At 42.8% G+C, this 7,459-nt stretch overlaps 1 pseudogene; it reads right to left on the bottom strand.

The window, feature by feature from the left end:
* Positions 1 to 245: 245 nt before the first annotated feature.
* On the bottom strand, positions 246 to 3,785 carry LOC147980117 (uncharacterized; annotated as a pseudogene).
* Between the last annotated feature and the right edge of the window lie 3,674 nt (positions 3,786 to 7,459).

A 7,459-nucleotide genomic window follows, 5' to 3' on the forward strand; every position in this document is an offset into this window, starting at 1 on the left:
AGTTGTAGTAGCAGCAGTTGCAGTTGTCCTCCTTAGAGGAGCAGTACCTGCAGTGGCAGCTTTCTTCCTAGGAGGAGCAGTACTAACATCTGCTGTAGATGGATATGGCCTCTTACTTGTTGGTGCAGCAGCTGTAGATGAAATGGTGGTTGAAGCAGAAGCATGTGACATGTTTGGCTGCATTTCAAAAACAACTATGAATTATGAATTACAATTGAGACATAACTACAATTAAACACAGATTCTTAGGTAACCTAATGCTGGTTTTTTCTCATTGCAAGAGCTGGTTTCAAGAGCTTGGAGCACACATTGTATCTATGCCCTACAAGTTTGTAGTTGTTGCAAGTAATGGATGCCATCCTAGATGTATCCCTTGGTGCTGGCTTCTCAAATGGGTTTTTCCTCCTCTTTGTTTGTTTCTTCCCAACCTTGTCTCTGGAAACTGGAGGCTCCATGTCCTGAGTTCTTGTCCTTGGCCACAAATTTGGCCCAGGGACAGGAAATATGGTATGGCCATATGTTGTTTTGTACATTGCCTTCTAGAAGAAATCACCCACAAAGTCTTCAGGTTGCAACTTAGCTTTCACAATTGCAAATACTGCATGATTGCAAGGCATAGCAGTCATATCCCATTTCCTACATCCACATGTTCTGTGCAGCAAGTTCACTGAGTAGGTGTTATCTCCACAACTAACTTGGTAAATGTTAGGACCAGCCATCAAAGATTGGCACCACCTTGAGTTGTACTTTGCCTACTCTAACATCTCAGCATATGTTGGGAAAATCTCCCAATTTGCTGTCTCTATCTTAGTTCTATTGGTATTAAATTTGACCATAAATTTTGTCCTAATTCCTTCTAGCATGGTCTTTACTGGCTTCCCTCTGACATCTAGGATCATTTTGTTAAACACCTCACTGATGTTGTTCACAACAAGGTCAGTCTTGCAGTTAAAATCCATTGCATGTCTAGCCCATGTATGAACTGGTACTTTATTAAGCCATGCCCAAGCTGTCTTACACTCTCTTTTCAAATATTCATTGCAGCAGGGTGTTCATTCTCAGTATAAGAGTACCTAGCTGCATCCATGTGTTTCTTTAATTTGTCACCTCTAAAACGAGCAGTTTGGAAATCCTGATATATATGTCTAAGGCAGAATCTTTGTGGACAATTGGAAAAAACATGGTTTACTGCATTTAAAATCCCCTGTTGACATAATAGAAACTAGAGCTAAATATTGGGCCATTTGAATTTTTCACAGAGCAATGTGCATATGAAACAATAATAGTACAATAGAAATATGAGAAGAGAAGTTTACCTTCTGCCTATCAAAAATGATAGTATAGTAGCCAAACTTTTCACTTTCTCCACCAAGTGCATCTTTCAGTTGTGTTAAGAACCATGTCCAGCTGTCTATGTCCTCTTTGTCAACAACTCCAAATTATATAGGGTATATATTGTTATTTGCATCCCTTCCTGTTGCAGCAAGGATATGTTGACCTGTTGACACAGCTTGATAAAACAACCATCTACCCCTGCAAAGTGACAAATGTGAGAAGATGTTGTATTTAATGTGACCACATAAACACTGCACAAGTTACAAAACACAATGTACCTATGAATGGCTTGCATCCATTTAAAAACCTTCTTTGCAAGCATTAAGACAGAAGAACAGTCCATGGAACCTTGGGTTTTTGCTTGGGTGCTGTGGCAGATGCTTAGTGGTTACAACACATCTACTTCCTAGGTTTGTGTCTAAAACATCCTGCAAATAATCTCTAATCCTAGTGTATTGTCCTCTCTGGTCTTCTTGGACAATCTTCAATGCTTGCTTCCTAGCCCTATATGCCATATGGGTCGAGATCTCTACTCTATTTTTCTTCTTCAAATTCTACATTATTGTGGTGATTGGTGTGCCAATATCAATTCTCAGCATGTCCTCACACTGGTGTGCCACCACTGTTGGATGCTGCTAACGCGACACTACTATCAGAGACCCTTCGATGAAACTATGTGCGATGCAATAATCGCAAACAGTGGTGTAAAAAACCCGTCAAAAAAGGTGCAAAACATTTGCGATGACGGATGCATCAAACACGGTTCGGATTTTAGTTGTGTGTGCGATGAAGGGCATACGGTTCAGTTCAATTAACTGTTTGCGATGAGGTGGAACAAAAGAAATGTGCAGCCAGATGAAGGTGTGTGCGATATACAGCATACGGTTCACTCGGATGAACTGATTGTGATTAGGCAACACAAAAGAAACGGGCAGCCAAATGAAGGTGTGTGTGATGTACAACATACGGTTGACTCGGATGAACTGTTTGTGATTAGGCAACACAAAAGAAATGGTCAGCCAGATCAAGGTGTGTATGATATACGGCATGCGGTTCAGTCGGCCTTGTCGTCAGTGTGTGACCTCTGTGGCAACCGTTCGCTCCCCACTAGCCTCAGGCCAACGCGGCCAGATCGCATTTTGCACAAGAAATTACACACCATGTTTCATTTACATGTGGTCCCATTCCAACATGTCAATGAGACGACGGCGAGTCCTTTTGTACAATTTCCGAACGGACGTCTATGTAGGTTGGGGCGCCTCTTCGTGTACCGTGGCAACCGTCTACCGCCTCTTCGCCTTTCCCTCTCGATTTGTAACTGCTGTCGCACGCTCTTCCTCCCTCCATTTGCCTTCACCCTTCCTTCTGCCATTGTTCGATCATCTTCTCCATGGAGGGAACAGGCCGGAAACGACCCTGTTATTCTTGCCACGATCTGAAAGATGACGTGGTGGAGGAACTCATTGATCGGTGCGACGTCATCACCTCGGCTAGCATGGCAGGTTCGTTCAAGACCATTCTCCACTCAACTAATAACATCATTACAAGCAACCCAAGGGTCCAGGAGCGGTTTGATCTCCCCTATCTTCTTCGCCATGACCCTGCTGACTGGCGCGGGGATGAGTGAAGCCTAGCCTTGTGCACGTTGATGTCGTTGGATAATGATACGTGTGATGTTAAGATACCATCTGTAACATCCTAATTTTCAGTTTGGATGTTATGCATTCATCATTTATGCATTTTGGAATTTTTTGTATTCGAATCTTTAATCCTAGAAACCTTAAGCAACTCAAGGACCAATTGAGAGAGTTGGAGGTTTTTCTCAAAAATCCATTTTTGAATTTTCAAAATTTGCAAACTAGATCGAAGTGATTTATTCAAAATGTTTTTCCAATATTTGCAGATAAATAAAATAACGAGAGAAGATAAAATGACTTCTTCAAAAACAGTAAAGAAATATTGGAAATTTAATTTTGAATAAAAATATATTTTATTTGATTTTATCTGCATATTTAATTAGTTTTGTTAGTGCTAAAATATTTATTTTTATTTTAGCCATTTAGGTCCAGAAAAATGTTCACCTAAGCCTATTTATTAGGAGGGAATCGTGAAAATTGTTTCTGGAATTTATAGGATTTTATTTTATTTTGATTTTTTTCGCTGTGCTGTTTGGAAAAAAAAGTCAACCGCAGCTGAACTGGGTCGGCCCAGCCGAGCCAGGCCAGGCCCAGCCGCACCTCCACCGCCTTCCCCGAGTCTATCCAGGGACATGGGAGGAGTTGCCGCCGCCCGGGACTCCGCCTCTCGAGCACCCCCCCCCCTTTATAAGCTGCGCCCCAGGACCCCTTGACCCCGACCGCCGCCGCCTCCTGGCGCAACCCCGCCGCCCGGGCCAGCCACTGCCGCGCCACGCCACCGCTGCAGTCTCCCACCTTGCGCCGCGCCGCCATCGCGCCACGCCTCCACAGCCTCCGCCATCACTTCAGCCACCGGAGCTGCCGCCGTTGACCGCCGGAGTTCGTCGCCGGTTCTCGTCGGAAAAACCGGTAAAACCCTAGATCGTTTGTTTTCAGTTTTCCCGGTTTTCGTTTCGGTTTTTTCGGTTCGATCTATCTAGCGAACGTACGTTCGTTTAGATCTGTTAACGAACGATTTTGTTCGTTAGTCCCCTGCAGCGGATGTTCGTCCGATAGATTTTTTCTTTTTATTTCAGTTTTCAACCAGGGACCCATCCGTGAATATTTTCTTCACAGATTAGCCCCTGATCTTTAAACCCTCACAACTTTTTGCTCGTTTATCCAAATCCAATGAAACCAACGCCAATTTCTTTGTTATGACCCCCTGTCCAGATAACCAACTTAAACATATTTTTTAAAGTTTAAAATTTGTTTTCAAACATATTTGATTTTGAACTTCTTTTGGTCGTAACTTGAGTTTCGTAACTCTGATTTAGTTGATTCTTTTTGCAAATTGAAGCTCTTGATATAAACTTTATGTTAAGAACTAATCCACATAATTTTAATACTGTTGAAAATTGTTTTCTGTTTGAAAGAGTTATTTGCCTGTCTTCGAAGTTTTCCGAGATCTTTTCTTCGAATTTTATGCTTGAGTGCTTATGTATGCTATTGTTTGTCTACGATAGATTTTTAGGAGTGTGAAGATTGTTACTACAAATCTCTAGGATTTACCAATTATCAGCAAGGCAAGTTACACTTTGATCATACCCTTTATTACCCAGTTTTTATGCATTAGTTACATCCTCAAATATTGCATGAGTAGGATTGGGAACATGTGGTTATTGCTATGTAGTTGATGAGGTAGGAACCTAATACCTTTGATCAACCCGGGAATATACGTTATGCTCATATTGCTTAGCCATGCTCGTAGACAGGATTGGTATGTGAGAATCATGCAAGTTGTGAGAGATAATAACTAAGGGAAACTTAAGGTGGCTACTTTAATACACCTCTAGGTGGATTGGTTGCGGGCACCTGGGGGGTACAGTGTTGTCCTAGGAGATCCCTGGGTATCATCTGGTCATCCTATGGAATGTCACCCGGGCTCAAAGGGATCATAAGATTATTCATGCTAGAAACTTCCGTGTGCAGCCACAAGCCATTATGGGCTCTGGCATAGTTAAGTACGTTGTGGGAAACCTTTCCATGATGGGCTAGCAGATGTAGGGGAATTGTAGGTGTATCGGCCTATCTATCGGTCAAGGGGACCTCTTCAGAAAGGCTATGTCTCGATCTTCCAATCATGGATGCGGTCGAGTCTTGTGGGGAAAAGTACGCAAACCTCTGCAGAGTGTATAAACAAATCATGATTTGTCGTGTCCCCAGTTATGGACATTTTGAGTATCTGGTATTTGAATTATTGGTTGATCTCATCACTTTACTTAATGAATTTGTTGGGTTATTATTATTATTATTGATACTTGATAAATTTTAGGATTGAGTTGGGGAAACCTTCTCAATAATGGCATAAACTTGGTAGTAAATAAAATATATTCCTTTGTTGTAGAGAAAAATTAGCTTTACGCAAATGTTAAACTTAGAGCCTCCACCAGCAAATATGCATGTAGTGATAGCTATTATTCATCATTGCTCCATAGTGTGACCATGCCAGCATATTCCATGTGATTACCTACACGGCTGCAACGTCTCATGTTGCAGAATTTTTAGACGAGGAGTAAGGTGCGGTAGGTCATTGTCTTGTACTCAGTTTTGCCGTGGAGTTGGATGGACTTATTTATCTCCGAAGCTTCCATAGTTATTTTATTTTAGATGGCCTTCAGCCATATTTATGTAATATGTACTCTTTATGAGACCCTCGATGTAATAAGTGTGTGATTGAACTCTGTTATAAATCATCGAGTACTGTGTGTGTCAGTATACCGATCCAGGGATGAAATTTAAGCACAGAGACTTCGTTCCATTGGTATCGGGTCGCTACAAGATGGTATCAGAGCACACGCTGACTGTAGGACGCGACCACTAGGAAAAGCCACAGGATACTCTTCTCTACTCATTTCTAATTCTTCTCTATTTCTACTCTATAGATGTCGGACCCCAAGAACAAGTTCAATTAGTCGGATGACGATACCCCTTTCAGACGACACTTGAAGTAAGTCACTAAGTACCTGAACATCAGCATACCAAGCTTCACCAGAACCTTCACTGCAACTTTACCAGAAGAGGAGCGCTGGACGATTCAAGTTCGTGTTTCTGGAAGAACTTTTGCCCCAATTACCGAGCCCATCAAGTTTTCCTTTGATGCACCAACCTGGAGCTTAGGAAAGAGCATGGACGCCCACATCACCATTGGACGCATAGGCAAGGTGTACAACAAGGATCTTAAAGACACCGTCTACCAGATATGTGGATGTCGGGATGAGCAATGGGAGATGGTTCGCACCAGGAAGGATGGATCTATTGCAGCCTACATACAGGATATGAATCAGCACATTCGTCGATATGAGAATCAGATGTGCGCTAACATGATGGATACCAAGAAGGTGATGACACGGAATATGGAGCTAGAAGAGGAACTCAAGGCAACTCGTGATGGATACGAAGAGGAAATTGTTGTGCTACTGGAGCAGAATGAAGACATGAGGAAGAAGATAGGAATATTTGTGGTGAAACCAGAACCTGAAGTGGACACTCGTTATGAAGACTACATCATACTTGATGACACAGACACTGATAGTGATGATTTTGAAGATGAAGCCGGAGCTGGTATTATGGAGTCTTCTACCAAGCAAAATTTCTAGTCGACCACCATATTAATATTAGAATCCTTCCATGTAGTTAGAAATTGTTCACGAGGTTTTGTAATAGTAGCTTAGATAGATTGTATGAATCTTGTTTGAAATTGAGTGGTGTGAATTGAATATGTTTGTCTCATGTGCATATGGGTAGTGAAATATCTCATTAGACCCTGTTCTATTCTATTCTCACCTCTCTAACCTATCAGATGCCTCCAAGACGTGACCCCGGATTCACTTTCCCGTCGGAACTCACCCATTTGATCCAACAACAGAATGCCTTGATGCAGTTGCTCATCCAGAAACCAAGGCAACAACAACAACCCACCGCCACCACCCCCCAGTTGACAACCTAGCCCGTTTCCTAAGGTTGAATCCGCTGGTGTTCTCTAGCAGCACCGAGCCGATTGTTGCTGATGATTGGCTCTGCAAGATCGGAAGAGAGCTAACAACTGCTAGATGCATGGATGCGGAGAAGGTGTGCTTTGCCGCACATCATCTTGATGGACCCACAACCTCATGGTGGGAGAACTACACCACCACCTTCCCCGTGGCCAATGTTACATGCGATCAGTTTCAGCAGGCTTTCCGCACCGCACATGTCTCAGCTGGAGCCATGATTTTGAAGAAGCGTGAGTTCCGCAACTTACGCAAGGGGAATCATACTGTGGCGCAGTATGTGGATGAGTTTAGCAAGTTAGCACGCTATGCCCCAGATGATGTGGCCACAGATGCCACGAAGCAGGAGAAAAAGTTTCTTGAAGGACTGAATGATGAGGTGAGTATGCAGTTGATGGTGGCAACTTTCACCAACTACCAGGAGCTGGTAGACAGGGCCCTCATGATTGAAGGCAA

The sequence above is a fragment of the Triticum urartu genome, chromosome 3A (genome assembly GCF_056163025.1).
Source record: "Triticum urartu cultivar PI428250 chromosome 3A, HENAU_Tu73, whole genome shotgun sequence".
Taxonomy (NCBI): domain Eukaryota; kingdom Viridiplantae; phylum Streptophyta; class Magnoliopsida; order Poales; family Poaceae; genus Triticum; species Triticum urartu.